General features: G+C 34.6%; 1 protein-coding gene across 15 annotated transcripts in view; it reads left to right on the top strand.

Annotated features, from left to right (window-relative positions):
- The window catches only part of LOC100878526 (NHP2-like protein 1), a 105,323-nt gene that overhangs the window by 21,141 nt on the left and 63,080 nt on the right, over window positions 1-21,102 (top strand). The window lies entirely within an intron of this gene.

Genomic DNA, 21,102 nt, shown 5'->3' with positions numbered 1-21,102 from the left:
TGAGTATTTGGTGCGTTAGTAGTTTGGTCAGTATGCTGACGTTTCGTTTAAGATTTTTTAAGATTTACCTAAATCTAACGGATTTTATTTCAATAATCATTTATAAAGTTTAATGCAATGTTTTTGTGGTGTAGTTGTTGATATTTAAAACATCATTAGGCTGGAATATTAAATCATATTAATTCTGGGATGGCGAAATCTAAATCAATCGTTGCCTATATCTATGAAATATACAGTGGAATTTGAAAAAAAGTTAGCAATAATAATTTTTTAACAAAATAATACTATTCATTAGAAAACAATGTTTTAGTTTATAAACCAAAATTTACGAAACAAAAATAAAATATAATGTTGAATTAAATTTATTCGTTGTGTTTATTGACACTTCAAAAGTCAGTGTAAAGGAATTATTAAAGCGTTTCAATAACGTCAGTAATGTCGGCGGATATAATATTACAGTAAAATCGTCTTAAATGTGCATTGTTCGGGTTTGAGCACGATTAGTTACCCGACCATGAAAGGCGACTGATTTTGAGGAGCAAACTGTCCGCTCTGTTGTATTGTACACATATAAACGATATATTAATCAAGATCATCATACGATGTTTCTTGTGTTTATCGACGATTCACTTCTTGAAGCCAATTTCAGAAATTTATGAAAATAACTTATGATCCTATACAGAGATTTTAGTTTTCAGTTAAAACGACTACACTGTAATTCGATTTAGTATTCTGTAGTACCAGTTCTTTAGGCTTCAATAGCTGCACAAAACATTGTATCATGCTGTATAAGTGATGATCGAAATATGATTTACTAGATTTAAATCAAAATGTCAGTAAAAAAATCAAAACAACAGGATGAGAACTCGAAAGTTCTAACGACTAATTGAAGTTGTTCCGAACATGCGACGGAACATAATACGCGAGGATTTCGTAGGTAGTTTATGATGGGTCCGGGTCTAACAGTTATTTTTGAAAGACAGATTTTTAGCCATCGACGGCCATTTAGTTTTACATTTTTTCGGACAATGCCTTTAGAATTTTAACTTTCATTTCGTCTTCAATAACTACTTTACCATAAACGGGGGTTTTCCGAAGGTTCACGGAAGATGGGCCTCGGTCCCGTCTTAGCGGTAATTTTTAGGACAATGTGCGTGTCACCTGGAGGGAAAAACCCCGGCGTTGCCGACCTTCGAGATCCTCCCGTACTCATCGGTATTTTTCCCACCCTCTTCCAAAAAAGGCGCGCTTAGGGCGCAAGAGAGGGTGGGCCCAAGTCAAGGGGCATGTTGATTGGAAAATCAACGTTTCTAATGAGAACCAATCAGCATGCCTCCTTGCACTTCCGACTTTTCGAGGAAGCAACGACGAACCGTCTCGTCGGAAATCACAATCAAGTCATTCGAGTCGGACTTAAGAATTAATAGTAGTGTCAATCGTATCGGACACAAAAAAGTGAAGAATTCAAAAAACAGTCATTCGATTCGGACTAACAATTCTCACTAAGTCAATCGTGTCGGACTTAGAAGTTTTACTAGAGTCATTCGCTTCGGACTTAGTAACTTTTACGAGTCAATCGTTCGGACTCACTTTCAAACATTATTCCTAAGGTTAATTCCTTTCGAATAAATTCAATTTATGTAAGCGTAGATGATTGCAAAATACAATTTTTGAAAATCATTTATTAAACTCGATATTACATGTGAATTATATAATTTTAATGTAGTTTTAACATTTATAAAAGATACGGATCTGTATAACAGAATATAATGAAACCCCATTTACTTACAAGAGAAATCACCCAAACGTTACATGCCGATTTTTATGAAATTTTTATGGTATAGAATTTGAAAAAATATTTGACACGTATTTTTTTTACGTGTAAGCAAGCGTAAAATAGCTATTTTCATAAATATTTCGAAAACTATTAGCCCTAAATAAAAAATTCAAAATGCTTTGGAACCCCAGTAATATGTACATATATATTAAAAATTAACATTATTTTGAACATTGTTTCAATTTTAAAATAGGTATCGTCAATATATTTACTACCATTTCTCAAAAGTTTAGAATAATATTTCAATATAAAACTCGCCATCTTCAAAACTATAAGAGAATAAGATATTTTCAGAGATACAGGAAAAGCAGCTCCTTTCAAAGCTTTAGCAAATCACGCTTTTATATTTTTGATATATCGAATACATACTTCAATTTATCCTTATTTTTTGTTTAGACCCATAGTTCATGTATGTGAAATTCTATCAAAATAGTTCATCGTTTTATTAAAAAATTTGTAAAATAATGTTTATTTTTAACATATTTTTTAAACAATTTTTCCAAAAATTCGCTGACGTCATATCATTGATCTTCCAAAGCAGAAAAATGTACATTTTGATTTTTTTTATCTAAGCCTAATAGTTGCTGAGATCTTTGTGACAGTAGCTTTTTCAACTCCAGCTTTGAGGGTTATTTTCACCACATCAAAGCAGATATTTGCACGTAAAGAAGTACGTGTTAAATATTTTTTCAAGTTATATACTATAAAAATTTCATCAGAATTAGCATGTAACGTCTGGATGATGTTCCTCGTTAAACCGAAATACGACATGTCCCGATGCTTGGAAAGCCTCGATCAATATAACAGATATGGAGAGATGACAGAATAGGTCTTATTCTCTCGAGGAAATTCTTTCATTACTATTTACTATTTTCTTGAGAAAACGACAAATAAAAATATATTGGAATTATTCGCAATGAAAGGTTGAAATTGATTAGTTGCGAGAAGTAATCGCAGTTTTTGGAAATGGTCACCAGGAATGATGCGAACATCAAACAAACAAGTGTCTGGCATAGGACTATGTATCTTTGCGTACATACACTGCCTTTAGTTGTCACATTAATTGATATCACTACACGAGTTGTTTGTTTTAGAATAGTTATACCTTATTCCTTAGGTTTAATTTCTAGAACTAATAATGAAAATGTTTAGCTACTACTGAATACATTTTCTGCAATAGTTAAAAGAGGATTTTACTGTACTTGTCTTATCATTTCATTCATATAATGTTTTCTAAACGTTGGCAGTGACTCGAGACTACATCTCACTGAAGAGTGAAATCTAATAAAACAGTTAAATTTTGCCTTGAGACAAATGAAACTTGTAACATGTCATTTAATAACATCTTCGAAACAAAGAAAAGCATATTACATCAAGTTCCAATCTTCCACCACCGGGGGGGGGATATGTAACAATCCTGCCGTCGATTCAGAACATACTTTTTTGGAGCAATTTCGCATCGCACCATATTTTTTATTATTTTTTTAAATAATTTGAAAATGGTTGTAAAATGTTTTTAAATTACTCTTATTCATTTTTACACATTCGGGATAAAAACGAATAACTTCGGTGAGATTTGAACTTGCGCCTAAAGACGACAAAACGATATGTCTCTTATTGTTTCGCCGACGATGTTGTTGTAACAAACTTGTACATTTCCGTACATAAGCAATCGTAGCATAAGCTTAATTAATAAGTGTTGTGAATTTTATTCAGGAACACTCACAGAAATATAATTAACTGTGGTCGGCCAACACACATACTTTATTTAATATAAAATGTATTACACAAATAAAATTATAAAAGGAGGAAAAAGATAATGCGTCTTAAAACATAACACTTGCGATGACTCCTCCGCGCGCAGGCAAACGTGAGGAAACAAAAAGACACAAAAGGAAAGTTGGCAGTGTAAACAATTCCGGGTTAAAAATGGGAAATAGAAGAAAATAAATCAGAAGCCGAACAACAATTTTACAATAACGGATACGGAGGGTGTTTAATGTTTCAATTCAATTTCTCAGGATAGACTCTTGCGCATCTTCCTGTATAGAGTATTTATGTCTTCTCAGGATGCTGGGAAGGGAGAAAAACACGGAGTGCGAAAGGGGATGACGTTTCCCGAAATCGGGAATTCCCACTTTCCCCTGCGGCGGTCATCCGGTCTAAAACCGTTGACCGGTGACCCATCCGGCCCTCGACTTACAAATTACCGTAACAGTAATAAACCCAAGGATCGCGTCGACTTTTCAAACTACATATACCGGGGGGGGGGGGGGGGGGGGGGGATATAACTACGCCAACCCTGGGCTCAATGTGCCTACCAACTGGTAAAACGGACAAGTTATGGTTCCTTGGTCTTTTATTACTGCTATGGCAAACCTTCAATAATCTAAAACATCCTAAAATCTAAATTATCTAAAAGAAAAGAAAATTATATTTAAATTTAGTATATGGCCGTTATTGACCGATTTGCAACAATAAGTGAATATTACTTTCCTCGCTAATATATCATTTTTAACGGAAGCGTAACATTCATTCGATGGTTTAGCAATGTGACAATCAATATAAATGTCTGAAATTTGACTTTTTTTATTTTGCTCTTTTCTTAAAGGTGATTTCCTGAGCCGAAGTGCATCTTTTTTGCTCTGCCCTTATTTTTAATGTATTAACCCTTTCGCGCCGAGCGCCGCATATGTGCGGCATCCACTCGACGACCTGTGGGTACGAGCGCCGCATATACGCGGCATCCGCGCCACGACTTTTGGGTATAGCGTTCTGTTCAGTGACGGTACTTCGGCGGACGGGACTGCCGTAGCGAAAGGATTAAATACAATAAGTTTTTAATGCTGCGTTTGTTCAGTTCCATAATTTGAATAGGGTTGCTTTTCACGAAGATTCGTTTGTCGCTGTTGTATGGTCTTACAAGGAAAGGCACGGAAGTGTCCCCCTCCCATTTTGATGAAACTTCGTACGTTTATTAAGCAGGCAAAAATAAGGGACACGTATTATTTTTTATCGGCTGAGACGCGGGTCTAAGTGGTGAAACGACCCCTTAAAGTTTCGACCCTTTTTTGCTATCTCGAGAACCATACGAGATACATTAAAACTTCTACATAATAGGAAAGTTGTATGGTTTCTTGCGTATAATAACAGGATGTTAACGAATTGTGCAAAATACGATTTGTTTATTACAAAAACTTTGTTATAACCTTATTTTACAATTTATTCAAATTTGTATAATGACAAAAAGTGTAGAGAATTTTATTACAAATCCATTGGTATATACATATACGATATTGCCTCCTACAATTCCTCAGATTTTTATTAGAAACATACACGCCCGCTCAGACAATTAATATAGATTCAAAGTGTTTTTAAATAATAGTTATACATTTCTATAAAAATAGTAGAAAGTAATAGTAATATATATATTATTACATGTATTAAATATTATTGCACATGTATACTATTAATTGCAGATGTTTTATATCCTGTGAATATAGAAATGTTTAACAATTATTTAAAAACGCTTTGAATCTATATTAATATTATTACAAAAGGAGAAAAAAATGGAAAACGTAACATGGAAAAAAAAACCACGTCTAGCGGACTCGAACCTGTGACAAAAAATTATGCAGAAATTACGAAGCAGGACTCTTAACCACTTAACAAATTCTTCAGTTAAAGGATCGTCTTATGTTCTGGACTATAACCGTCTACGACGTAAAATTAATTAATAAATGCATTTCCTTTCTTTAACTAATGTATCATTTGTATTAATTATGAATGTGAATCTATTTAAAATTACTTAATACATATACTGGCAAAAATAATTTTCAGAAAAAAAAATACAACGACTTCGAAATGCACTAAAAAGTATAAAATAATTTCTATTTCATTCAATCATACAATTACGTCACAGATATGAATGAAACCTACTTACTCGTTAGGTAGTGTATTAAATACATTTCAACCTTTTCGGAGGCGGCGCAAAATTAAAAGATTTTCTTGAACATGTCAACCTTTGGACAGCCGAACGTAGGTAAAGCTTGTATAGCTATTTTTTTTTCTATACATATAACTCGACAGCACGCCACGAAGTAGGTGTTAGTGCGTATAGAATGTAACTATGGTCTATCTAGATTCATAGAGTATGCGACGGAAAGACTCGATCGCCGCATATACTATAAAGATAGAGCCCATCTGCCGCAAATTTGGCAATTCTCGCGTCGTGGGCTCCGTTTATAGGTTCTTAGATCCATGGCTTCCACATGCGAGCGAAGTCGATTCAATTTCATTTATATCAGAAACGTTGCGAAATGAAGATGCAATCGTTACATTTACGTATATTACCAGATATATCTATAATGGTTCGTATTCTTTCTCAGGATTTATTAATTTCCAATACGCCATACCACAATCAACTGGTTATTGGCAGCAACGTTTACTGAGGTATTTTTAATTTTGCGCCGCCTCCGAAAAGGTTGAAATGTATTTAATACACTACCTAATGAGTAAATAGGTTTCATTCATATCTGTGACGTAATTGTATGATTGAATGAAATAGAAATTATTTTATACTTTTTAGTGCATTTCGAAGTCGGTGTATTTTTTTTCTGAAAATTATTTTATTTCACGCTTTTTAGTGGAATGGGGAGAATTGTATAGGATACTGTGAGACAGTTCTTCCGGACTTTTTTTTTGTTTGCGTAAATGCCATGAACATAATTAAGTAAAAGACAACATGAATATTCGTTTTTCAATTTCTTTTTTCGCTAATATCTCGAAAACTAAAGCTTTCCGTCAATTATGCATAAGGAGAAGGTTGTCCAGAACCATGCCCCTGACAACATATTAAAAGGACATTAAAATCGTTCGAAGTTGATTTCAAAAGTTAATAACAATTTTTTTCGCTAATATTTCGAAAACTAAACATTTCCGCGAAATTTGTATATGAACAAAATTGTTCAGAACCATGCCCCTGACAACATATTAAAAGGACATTAAAATCGTTCGAAGTTCATTTCAAAAGTTAATAACAATTTTTCGCTACTATCTCGAAAACTAAAGCTTTCCGCGAAATTTGTATATGAACAAAATTGTCCAGAATCATGTCCGTGATAAGATATTAAAAACGCACTAAAATCGAGAAAAGTTTATTTCAAAAGTTGCCGGTTTTTTTTGCAATAACAATACTTTGCAATTAAAAAATGAAAAATTTTTTGATAATGGTACCAATAGGGAGTCAGTACCTACCAGATGCAAAAGGTTTCGTTCCGATCGGTCCACCCAGCTAGGCGTAATTGGTGAACATACACTGGTGGCCAAAATTAACGCACCACTTTCTTTACACCGTCGTCATTTCCACTGTGTAGGAGGTAGGACTTTGAAATTTTGAGGATAGGTGGGCCCATGGGTTGTCTCAATACTCCACGAGTGCCATTGCTACCTGCCACCCCTTCCGGGATCGGCGACCCCTTGAATACTACAGGATCAAGAAAGTGACAAAAAAGGTTCTAAATTCGACCGAAAAAAAGAAAAAATCCAAAATTTTTGTCAAGGATGAGGCTCTTTATGTTACGGCCTTTCCGAAAATGCCCAGCTCAACCCCCTCCAACACCCCCAACCCCCTCCATAATTTTCTACCCTGTCCAAAAGGGTGGTTATTTCGATTTCGCTGAAACTTTTGCCGGAGCTTCGTCTCGATCCCTGTTACACGTGGTAAAATTTTGGTCGCATTTGCACCAACCCCTTGGACGCTACGCGCTGTCAAAGAACAACCCCTTACTGTTTTTTCATCTTTTCCACAGTTAAAAACCAATTTTGGAACTGCAATTCACGGAAAAACTTGTTTTCGTCACGACAGTACCGTGTTTGTTGATGGTTGGGCCCTAGCGTGAAACCAACCCCCGTTGTGGAGGTTGGTACCCCCAACCCTTTCAATCCGGCCCCGGGGGTGGGTGCGTAAATTGAGTGCATGCTATCGATTGAGGGACCATTGAAGCATTTCTGTACAAATTTTCAAGTCGATTGCTTGAACCGTTTTCGCGGGATAAACAAAAAAGTGGAAATTTTGCGATTTACAACCCCCAAGTTCACCTCACAATCCCTACTGATTGGAGGGGGGTTGGCGTGCCGCGAATTGGCTTCTCATGAAGCTTGAACCCTCCTTTTCTCGGTTCCAGAAGATGGAATTGCTCACACGACATTCACAGCCTCCAGCGATGCCGCCAAAATACCCTGTCATCGTCGTGTCGGCCAAAGCGAGCACCGCGGCCTCCAAGCGGCGAGTATGTGAACCAAAAGCGATCCGAACGATATGGACTTTCAGCCACCCAAAAAGACTCAACGAAAAATCACAGATTTCACACGCCAACAATTAACAGACAATTTTTTAAACTCGTTTCTTTCACATTTCCAGCAGTCTTACTGATTTCTTTTTCAAAGCAAAAGCCAAAAGCAAAATTGTAACAAAAAAATTGGCAATTCTCAACGCAGGAAAAAAATGAAATCAAAAATGGCGAGAAAAAATTAAATTTTAATAAAATAAAAACAATACAATGTATAAACAATAAAATTAATGAATAATAAAATTAATAAACGTTTGGCCCCAATGGGCCCTCTTAACGGCACGGCAGCGGGACGGTAGCAGGGCAATTTTGCTTTTGGCTTTTGCTTTGAAAAAGAAATCAGTAAGACTGCTGGAAATGTGAAAGAAACGAGTTTAAAAAATTGTCTGTTAATTGTTGGCGTGTGAAATCTGTGATTTTTCGTTGAGTCTTTTTGGGTGGCTGAAAGTCCATATCGTTCGGATCGCTTTTGGTTCACATACTCGCCGCTTGGAGGCCGCGGTGCTCGCTTTGGCCGACACGACGATGACAGGGTATTTTGGTGGCATCGCTGGAGGCTGTGAATGTCGTGTGAGCAATTCCATCTTCTGGAACCGAGAAAAGGAGGGTTCAAGCTTCATGAGAAGCCAATTCGCGGCACGCCAACCCCCCTCCAATCAGTAGGGATTGTGAGGTGAACTTGGGGGTTGTAAATCGCAAAATTTCCACTTTTTTGTTTATCCCGCGAAAACGGTTCAAGCAATCGACTTGAAAATTTGTACAGAAATGCTTCAATGGTCCCTCAATCGATAGCATGCACTCAATTTACGCACCCACCCCCGGGGCCGGATTGAAAGGGTTGGGGGTACCAACCTCCACAACGGGGGTTGGTTTCACGCTAGGGCCCAACCATCAACAAACACGGTACTGTCGTGACGAAAACAAGTTTTTCCGTGAATTGCAGTTCCAAAATTGGTTTTTAACTGTGGAAAAGATGAAAAAACAGTAAGGGGTTGTTCTTTGACAGCGCGTAGCGTCCAAGGGGTTGGTGCAAATGCGACCAAAATTTTACCACGTGTAACAGGGATCGAGACGAAGCTCCGGCAAAAGTTTCAGCGAAATCGAAATAACCACCCTTTTGGAAAGGGTAGAAAATTATGGAGGGGGTTGGGGGTGTTGGAGGGGGTTGAGCTGGGCATTTTCGGAAAGGCCGTAACATAAAGAGCCTCATCCTTGACAAAAATTTTGGATTTTTTCTTTTTTTCGGTCGAATTTAGAACCTTTTTTGTCACTTTCTTGATCCTGTAGTATTCAAGGGGTCGCCGATCCCGGAAGGGGTGGCAGGTAGCAATGGCACTCGTGGAGTATTGAGACAACCCATGGGCCCACCTATCCTCAAAATTTCAAAGTCTTACCTCCTACACAGTGGAAATGACGACGGTGTAAAGAAAGTGGTGCGTTAATTTTGGCCACCAGTGTACATAGAAAAAAAAATATACTGATCGAATTGAGTAACCTCCTCCTTTTTTGAAGTCGGTTAAAAAGAAACTAAATGGAGTTTGATATAATATTAATAATAGAAATAATAGAACTCGGATAATTGTGAATCTGACTAAATGAAATTCGCTAGCTAATGCTTCATATTGGATCGTACTTAAATCTGATCTTGGATTAGGCTAACATCGCTTTTATGAAATTAACTAAATTTGATATTCTATATTATTTGATTCTCGGTTTCGAACGCTATCGCAATGACAAAATTTATCTGGATTAATACGTTTGTAATTTATAATGAATATTCTTTTACGAAATTAATAACATTAGCGCATTATAGTTTACCGCAGCGAGGAACACGAAGTAACTGTGATTCTCTAAGTACAGTATTCTCTCCGTAAATGTTAAAATTGTATCCCCACTACTGGGGGGATCCCCCTCGAAATCAGTCAAGAATGAAACACGATCGGCCGCCGAAACGACGACGAATATCGTTGAGACACATCCTAATGCAAGCAAAGGATAAGATTGTAACTTTATTTCTTACTATTTTTTCATGAAACTTTTACTGTTGTATTTATCTAGATTTTCTGATTAAAATAACATCAAACATGATATAATTACGTTAACAATTGCGTGTGTAACGAGTGATTAAAGTTTTTAACATAAAAGAGGACGGCGAATGGAAAAGAAAGAGAAGCAGAAGGTTGACGCGTTCGGCAAACATGAAAGACTCGTGCGTCTTCTGTCTTTTAAATTCAAAAATCAAAATTCTTTATTTTTGGGGTTTCATCAATGAAGCTTTGATTATCGTATTCGTCTCGTTTTTCTGATTAAAATGGTACCAAACACGGTATAATTAAAATCATAATTACTTGTATAGCAAGCCTTTAGGAGGAATTCGCACCTCTCCGTAAATGTTACATCCCAAACTTTTATGGGTCACGAGTCTTTCATGTTTGCCGAACGCTCGAAACTCTATCCCTCCTTGTCTTTTGTATCGCTGTCTCTTGTTACAATCGAGACCGGCAAAAGTTACATTTACGGAGTGAATACTGTATACCTAAATACGCTTTCGCAGAGTTAGACAGATTAATGATTTTATCTGATATCTAACGCGGTGTAGTCGACTACGAAAATTACGCTAATGACAGAACAATATTCTTTTATTAATTCAAAATTCCAAAATTCGTTTGAATCTAAATGAATTATTTCCTCGGAACAGTTACTCTTTTAATCTGACTCGTCAACTAATTGTCCATGACCCTTTTAGTCAAAACGAACGCTGACAGCCAAAACCAGATCGCTTAATTGGGGAGCCTGCGTTAGCTAGCTACTAAAACGACCAAGGGTCATTCCACGCCAAATCGATCACTTTTGGAAGTCACCATCTCCGATTTTGCTCCAATCGAAATATGTTGTAGTCCATGTGAAATTAGGGGGGGTTTAAGTCATCATTTTGCCGTTTCGAATTTGTTAATGAATGACAGGTCGTCAAAGTTTGCAATTTTTGCCCATTTTGGCGAAAATGGGGTCCACTCGGGAATTTTTTTCTCAGAAACTACTGAACCGATTTAGCTACATTTTTTTTTGTTTTATTCGTGAAGGTTTGGGATATTTTAAAATATTTTTTCTAACTTTGTCAATTTGTTATAAAATGTTGAAAAATTTAAAGAAATTATTTTTTTGCGTTTTTCTCAATGAGAGGCGTAAAGGGTTAAAATTAAAAAAAAATATGGTCATATTCTTTGAAGCTTCCCCTTTAAAATGAGCCCTTCAGAACGATGGGGCCTCGAAAATTGACGTCTTTATAAGCTGGAAACGGACGCGGAGTACCCCCATTTCACATAGGTGAGTCGCGCGTTCAGCTATTATGATCGGTTGTTTTATATCACTGGCCTCAAAACTATACAAGAAGACTTCGTACGCGATTAAATGACTCTGTTGGTACCTTGAAAAGTCTATTGGTAATATGTTAAACTTAATTCTGAAGTAATATCATTGTGATCTGTTTGTTCGGTCATCAGTTTGAAAATGTTAAAATCGTAAAAGTTGTTAGGTTCTAGATAACATGACTAACAGAACAGCTACGACATGTAAAAGCAAAAGAAATTATATTAATTCAACTTATCATTTTAATAATTTCGATGTTTCTGCAGAATGGCAATCTTTTGCAACAATCCTGGTAAAGGATAGTATTGGAGGATAGTATTCAAAGGCTTGCAATGCGCACTAGCCTACAAAGACCGTTAAAAAATCAAATTCTCAATCCAACAGTTTTATTTGAATGGGCACAATCATCTTTATCAAACATAGCATTTAATTATGTAATACAAAGTGAATATATTAAACAGGCTGATTGCTTACAAACTCATTTTTTAATGGCTTTATGAATAACAGGCAATGGAAGTTTGCAAAGCTTTGTGCCATTATCAAATAAACAAATGCTACGTAAAACTTGTCCGTACGATAATGATAGCCCAGTGTTTATTGTAATAAAATAGTTGTCATTACATTTTCCTGCTACAATTCCTAAGACTACCCCACACGATGGTGCACTCCATAGTTTTGATCATAATTCCTCTTATCCCATCCCAATTGAAGAAAACAATCTTATTTTGCGGTTTCCATCGAGTATTAATGCCTTTTTGTAGAACATAAATAATAAATGTAGGAACTAATATCTATAAATCAAATTACGATTAAAAAATGTGTCATTGACCAAGAGTGGTTACTAATACACTTTTCAAGGTACCAACAGAGTCATTTAATCGCGTACAAAGTCTTCTTGTATAGTTTTGAGACCGGTGGTATAAAAAAACCGATCATAATAGCGGAGAACACGACTCATCTACCTGAAACGGGGGTACCCCGCGTCCTTTTCCAGCTTGTAGAGACATCAATTCTCGAGGCTCCATCGTTCTGAAGGGCTCATTTTAAAGGGGAAGCTTCAAAGAATATGAACATATTTTTTTTTAATTTTAACCCTTTACGCCCCTCATTGAGAAAAATGCAAAAAAAGAATTCTTTAAATTTTTCAACATTTTATAACAAATTGACAAAGTTAGAAAAAATATTTTAAAATATCCCAAACCTTCACGAATAAAACAAAAAAAAATGTAGCTAAATCGGTTCAGTAGTTTCTGAGAAAAAAATTCCCGAGTGGACCCCATTTTCGCCAAAATGGGCAAAAATTGCAAACTTTGACGACCTGTCATTCATTAACAAATTCGAAACCGGCAAAATGATGACTTAAACCCCCCCTAATTTCACATGGACTACAACATATTTCGATTGGAGCAAAATCGGAGATGGTGACTTCCAAAAGTGATCGATTTGGCGTGGAATGACCCCCCAACGATTCCGGAAAAGGGTGAACAGTATATGTAAGTCTTACAGGGTAGCAAATCAATTGATTTTATTGGGTTGTTCGGAAAGTCATTTCGTTTTTTTTCCATGAAGCGAAATACGATTTTCTTATAGCGAATAAATATTTTACTTTATTACATATTGTCAATTCTGGTCCAATACACTTTACCATCTTTCTGACAGTAAAATAATTCCACATTCATAAAATTTTTGTTCCTTGCTGGCAAAAAATTAATGTAAGTAAATTTTCGCCTCCTCGTTTGAAGTGAAGGTTTTACCGTTTAAAAAATTCTGTAGTGATCGGAATAAATAATAATAACCAGTTTTGGCACTGTCGTTCTGTTAATACGTCTTCTCTATACATATCTGAATTTTTTTCTTGCTTAAACAGCATTTTTAACTTTAAGATAGTAAAAAAGTAAAATATGCCGAAAATGCTGCTTTTCTCTTTCCATATTTGATGGGGTACCAACCAAAAACTAGTGCGTAGAATCAATGGAAATTTTTCACAAAAAAGCCTTGTTATATCAATTATTAAAATGTATAATGATTTGCGGCTTAAATGTGAAGGTAGCTGTAAAAAAATACAATTAAATCCTCTGTCGAGAAAAAACGAAATTACTTTCCGAACAACCTAATAATTATAAAATCGTGATTGCTGAACTGCTACCCAAAAGACACGGGCTTCAGAGACCAAGCCGCTCAAATGGGGAGCCTGCTATTCGCTGGCTATGAAACTACCCAGAGCGAACTCCGAGAATCTGACGGCGCGTTAGCAATCCGACGAGAAATCAAATATGAGTAGCTGAGAGCTATCCTTTCGATATCTGAGCCTTTCTTGGCGCCAAGTATAGCACTCTCCTAGCGGAGTTTCAGATACGAGACCGATGTCCTCTAATAATATGAATAAAAAAAAATGTATGTTCCTATTTAAAAAACTCAAGGTGACCTTGACTTTGCCAAGAGTACAAACTGTTTTCAAAATTTGCTTTACTAATATCTATTGTGCACTTTATACCCTGCAAATATTGTTCTAAACTTTTTTTCGTAAGGTGGCTGCAAGTGGGAGAAAAATCGTGAGTAGCGTTACAGGTAGCACCCTGTATATGTATCGGTTACCGACTGTTGAATTTAATACATAGGATAATTGATACATAATGTACTGTCGGTAATTGTCTAATACTGTCGGTAACTAAACTATTCTTACGGTGGGTAAATGAACTGAACACAATACTGCCATGATGGTGAAGAAAGCAAAAAATTCTTCCAGGGATGTTACACAAGTTTCATTTCAACGTCATTTCATGCTAGACGGAAACAAAGGTCATATTTGAATGCAGTGTTGAAAAAAAAAAAAACATTAAAAAGAAAACGATATTTTTTAGTTTTTTATATATATTTTATTCCTTGGTATGGATACTTGAAAGCTTTCGTATACTTTCATGGATAATGAGAAATGATCTCTTTCACCCTTCTATATCTGCGGAATTGTAACTATGCACATCTTAAAATTTCTCCAGAATTAACATCTTATCATACAGTAATATTTGGCATAAAAGAAAGTTTGAAATTCGAGGTCCAAGAAACGCGTCTATTTCTCGGTACTCTTTAATGTAAATTTTTTTTATTATATAGTTTATTTTATATTATTTTTTATTATTTTTGTTCTGTTATGTAGAGGAATAATAATTAAACTCGTCAAGAGTATGAAAGGTTTTCAGAGTATTATAAGTCGAAAATCAACCGCTTTCTTAGAACATAATGCTAGAGTTTCATTGCTCACTTTATTGATGAAACAGGGTAAGATAGTAATCGTAATATAATCAAAAAGGTGATTTTATTAAAAAAATATATTAAATATCTGATGTAATATGGTACGAAATTTTTTCATCATCGTCATTTCTGTAAGAGCTAAATTTGAAAATTCGTTAAAAATGATTTTATTTTTTCTATTTCAGACTTATTTTCATCAACATTTTTATCGCAGTTTAGCTTTTTTATCTTTTCAATTTTGAGTTCATCAGATATAAGGGTTCTCAATACTCTTACTTCTAAATTCTAACAAAGTGATTAGTCGAAGAAGATAGTCGAAAATGCCCTTGAGCCAAATGAAATGAAATACCTTTAAAAAAAAAAAAGATCTCACACCAATTTTCAACTCCTTATCTCATCTGCGATGGTAGTAAAAGGGAAAAATCGATATTCCGGTTTTTGACTTATTTTCGGTCTTTAATTTTGTGCAAAAATTTTGGAACAATGAGGTTTACATAGTGCATGTTATACAATTTTTTCTGTTAAAGACGCCGAATCACTATTTGTATATTAACGTGGTAGTTACATATTGGCACAACTATTATTTCCTAATTTTTTCAGATTTTTCGGTTAAGAAAACAAAAAACCGATACATCCATTAAAAAAGTATTTTCCACTTCGAATTTGTGAACATTCTTTATTCTTTATATTTATTAAGTAGTCTTAAATAGATTCACATTCATAGTTGGTACAAATATATTAGTTAAAAAAATAAAATTCAATCATCAGTTATTTCTGTGTCGCAATTCTCTATATTCTGGAACATGAAACGTTATTGGAACGGCAACTAAGTTCAGTAGAACCCACGCACCTGCGCCAAAAGAACATATTGCGGTTACAGAGCAGGACACCTAATTCTATAATGTAGACCTCAATGTTTTAGAATTTTTTCAGAATTTTTATACGGAATTAAATAATCAAAATAGGCCAAAAACCGGAATGTCATATCTTCCCTTTTATTACTCCCACGGATGAGGGGTTGAAACTTTGTGTGGGATTTTTTTTTTTATATGCTGTGGACTGGTGTATTGGATGTTTCATTTGACTCAAGGGCACATTTGTCTACCTTATTCGGCTAGACTCTGTTTCGCGCAATTTTTAATTCCACCCTACACAATGATGCTTTCTATACTTTTGATCATAACACTCCTTATGCCATCCCGATAAGAGGAAAGAACCTTTTTCTCGCTGTTTCCATCTTTTTTTGTAGAATGCCTTTTTTTGTACAACATAAACAGTGAATGTAGAAACTAATATTTATAAATGAAGTTATGATTAAAAAATGTGTCATTGCTTAAAATTTGTTACTAATATACTTTTCGAGGTACGAACAGGGTCATTTAGTTGTGTACGAAGTCTTCTCGTATTGCTTTGGATCCAGTGGTATAAAACAACCGATCATAATAGCAGAGCGCGCGACTCGCCTATATAAAAGTACCTCGCATCCATTTCCAGTTTGTAGTGACGACAGTTTTCGAGGCTCTATCGTTCTGAAGGGCTTATTTTAAAGAAGAAACTTCAAAGAATATGACCACACTTTTTAAAAATTTAAACCCTTTACGCCCCTCATTGAAAAAAAAACGCAAACAAAGAATTTATTTAAATTTTGTAACATTTTATAACAAATTGACAGAAGTAAAAAAAAAAAAAAAAAATGTTTAAATAGCTCAATCTTTTCTAAATAAATAAAAAAAGAATTTAGCTAAATCATTCAGTAGTATCTGAGAAAAAAATTCGTAAATGAAGCCTATTTTCGCAAAAATGGACAAAAACTGCTAACTTTGAAGGCTTATTATTTTTTAACAAATTCGAAATCTGCAAAATTAAGACTTAAACTTATGTTAATTTCATGTGAACTATAACATATTTCGATTAAGACAAAATCGCAAATGGTAAGGTCAAGTGTGATGGATTTGGCGTGGAATGATCCATACATTAGTATGGAATGATCCAAAGTTTTTGAAATAAAATTTGTTATCTTTGTTGAATGGCGCTACATCTTCATTATAAAGTAGTAAAATGTAAAATATTATACCCGTATGCACTTCGCAATTATTTACTTACTGGTTTCGTTTATTAGAGCTATAGTGGCTACGTTGTTCGTTCTCGTACAGGCAGTATTACTGACTTACAATTAGTTTTGCACAATGCATCTTATCAGCTGCAAAGCAAAACAAAAAATTACACTTATCCCCCAATTTAAATAGAAAACGTGTTCCTCAGAAAATTATGTAAATCGAAATTATCGTTAATTGAATCAGTAAACCTAACTTCAATTAAATTGCGTTTGGTCTTATTTTAATCAGAAAATGTCAGAAATCTATTTGGTAAAAGTGCCGTAATAAGAAATTAAAAAATATAAAAGTTGTATTCTTACATTGATATTATTATAATAATCATTTTATTAGTCTCATTTTCTAGTCTGTTACTTTAAAAACTAGTGTAAAAGTGAAATGTTGAAAAAGTAGTATGTAACTTGGGAGATAGGAGTATTTTGTCCCCTGGTATTTTTTTTCGTTATTTATGATTATGAAGCCATATATTATTTTTTATCGAAACATTAAATAAATGAGATTGTTGCTCTAGACAATCGTTATATAATGTTTGTACACATTTGTTTAGTATGTACGGTTGGTAAAGGCGTAACAAAATACCTTGAGTTCGCAGTGAGAAAAGTTTATATAAAAAAAAATATTTAATTATACAAAATAAATTATATTTGTATACTATATGAAATATGTTCTGCAGTTATGGTGACAAAATCTTTATTAATTAATGATTTATTCGTAAAATAAAATAAAATGCATATGCTTCGTTTAAAGTAAATTTTTAACTTTTGGAAAAGTTTTGATAGTTGCAGTTGTTCAGAACAATTTCTTATGAAACTAATACGTAAAACTTTCCCAAACAAACTGATATGAAATTATTACTACATAGTGATCGTTTAGATGATTAGATAACGATTAAAATTAAAAGGACACATAAGATTTAGAGGACACATAAGATAAAAACAAAAAGTCTAAATGAAAATTTAACCACAGCATAAAGTAGAGAAAATATTTCTCGTAGAAAACCCATAAAGAAAGTTACGAAATTATATTACGTATCTAACATATAAGCTACAAAATTTTACATAACACATGAAAACAACGCTATATATCATACATGAAAAGTAATACATGTTTAAGGCAATATAAGGTTTGAGAAAATTATTATTAAAAAACACAATAAGAATGATACTTATAAAACTCAAAAAGGAACTATTAATTTTATAGATAATATTTTATTTACCATGAAAATAGAAAAAATGTAAATGAGTATGACAACGTAATGGGCTTTATAAAAGTATGGATATATTTCTAAATGACCCCCATGGAGTTCAATGCCGAAATTTTTTTCATATACACAACTTTTTATGAACATTCCATATCCGTTGTTAAAATCAAAGGGTCTCTCATGGTCCGCGAGATATTCATATTTTAATGCTTGAATTTCTTATATGATGTTCATTGAAACACTAATGCAAAAGTGTAATACATATATCAAAACCTGATCTATCTTAACCTAACGCCAGTAACACGCTGAGCGTGACACCAATTTTGCTATGCTTTTCGCTTAGCCGGCTGTACTTACCAGTGAGCGGAATAGGGAGAATAAACAGAGGACTATTGTGTTTCACCTTATTATGTTTCTTTCGAACTGGAACAATGATGCCGTTACAAGTAGAACTTATACAGACTTCAAAAGGATGAAGGAAAGACGCATAGAAAGCGCTCAAATGTGCTAATATTGGAATAAACTTGAAATGTGAATATCTCGCGAACCATAAGAGACGCCGTCGATTTTGACAACGGATATGATAAGTTGTATATGCAAACAAAATTTCAGCACTGACCTCAATGGGGATCATTCGGAAGTACAGCCGGAAAAAAGTGTTATTAATAATAAACTTTGTTTGAAATTGGAATCAAAAGTGAAAATTATGGTTTGAAATTAAAAAGTCATTCATGATTTTCGGTTTTTTAATATAATTACTAGTGTCATTTCCCTCCTAGAATCATGGTTCCATTTATAATACTTAATCTATGAAATCATCTACTGTTCGCTAGCATAGTTATTCGGAGAAAAGCATGAATAAAATACACCTTCCCAGTCTCACATCGATTACATGATTTTTTGTTTTGAACAAAACCTAAAACATTGAGAAAACAAAATGATTTAGCGTAGAGTCGCCCTCATCTCATTTTTATGAACATACATTTATTTAAGAAAATTTTATGGTTTAATGAGATGTAACCCAACTATCCTGAGAGTGATCACCCCTGTGTCTCATCTATCTGGACAAGCATATTCACATGTGCTACACTAGAAATCTAGTTTGATAGTGGATAAATTACTTCGAGTAGGGTTTTGGAAAAATCTAGCAGTTGCATTTTGCAAATTTAGCAAATGGGCCCTTTAGCTATGACACCCACCCTCAGTCACACAACTTCATTCTCCCTCTTCCAGGCTCACTCGCTCGCATCCATCTTATTGTTCATCATTCAGAAGCGAGTGTCGTGCCCATGGAAAACCATCAGGAGGCAGGCTCATCGTGTACATCAGTACACACACATACACATGTAGCCCTCAAAAGAGCCTCCAACGGCTGGAGAAAGAACGACGAAGCAGAAGCGTCTACAGCCTTTCGCATACGGAGTCTTCTCCGCTATCGTGCTGCAGCACTTCCCCAGTGAGTAGCAAAAGTGCGGTTTTGGCCATTACTTAACTTTGCAAATATGGGATATTTATTTTCATCGCTCGAATGTTTAGTGTATGGCCTCCGTACACTTAATGTTAAGTTCGAAAATCCCTATACCAATTATCATTTCTCTTTATGTCCTTGATTTAAAGGACTCAATTTACCTATACTTTTAAAAATCTACACATGTTTCTAGAAATTCTTTGAAATAAAGATATATTTGTAATCCCATTGACCTCCTTTGCTCTAATCGCGAGTAAATAAACGTATCAGAGTCAGGCTGATTATACAGTTATAACAGTCTTCAATTTGACACAAATAAATACTAGAAATAGTAGACCCATTGAAGTACATTCTACCACACCAAAGGTTGACGTTTCCATATTGCACGACCACTTTACTGTTGACATGATGGAAGTCTGTATGAAATATTGGCGTATCTTCTGTTGTTACTGAACTATTTGCTAACTAGATTAGCATTGTTTATCCTATTCCAAAATTACTGAAATGGCTATTTTATCGCACCATTTCTTACTTTCACGCGATTAACGAAATTGCGTAATATCCTTTCAATTTTTCATGAAGTTGTACTATATTCTGTATTACATTTTTAAACGCAAAGTTATCATAAGTCACAAGTACAATGATCCCAATAAACTGTGTGAAATCCCTCGATACTTCTATTCGCATCGTTGGGTTGGGTGCGTCGCCTAATCCCAGTCGTTTATGATTATTAGTTGCAGTTGCACTCAAAATGACATTACGCGCAGTAGGAGTCGGTAATCACTTAAATATGCCAGTGCCATCTGGTGACAAAATATGAACCCTAACTAATAATTGCAGTTTTGTCAGTTTTACACTTAAGGGGTAAAACCATTCTAGGATTTTCAAAAAATCGATATTTTTTTTTGCTTAAACGATACTGTAGGTTGATAGAAACAGAATGCCATTTGATTTATAGTGCAAAACAAATTTTAAAACATTCAATTATCATTTTTGCCGCAATTTTTGAGCGCGCACACAGTACTCATGCGGCGTGCTGCGATTCATCGCTTTTGTATTATTTTTATCATTTAAAATAATAAGTTTACTTCTTACCTACAAAACAAACGGAAGCATCCAAAAAGGTAGAGGAACTGGCAAACATCGATCTGGATAGCCAAATGTATAGTGCAGGCATTGCAGATTAGAGGTGAACAGATCAAATAATTTTAAGAAAAAAAAATACGCCGACTTCGAAATGCACTAAAAAGTATAAAATAATTTCTATTTCCTAATGAAGTAATTTCTATTTCATTCAATCATATGAATGAAATCTATTCAACAGATATGAATAAAACTATTTACTCGTTAGGTAGTATATTAAATACATTTCAACCTTTTCGGAGGCGCAAAGTTAAAAGATTTTCTTGAACATGTCAACCTTTGGACAGCCGGACATAGGCAAAGCCTGTATAGCTATTTTTTTTTCCATATATATAACTCGACAGCAGGCCGCGAAGTAGGTGTTAGTGCATATA

This window comes from Megachile rotundata, chromosome 2 (assembly GCF_050947335.1).
Source record: "Megachile rotundata isolate GNS110a chromosome 2, iyMegRotu1, whole genome shotgun sequence".
Taxonomy (NCBI): Eukaryota; Metazoa; Arthropoda; class Insecta; order Hymenoptera; family Megachilidae; genus Megachile; species Megachile rotundata.
This window is presented reverse-complemented; position numbering and strand designations above follow the sequence as displayed.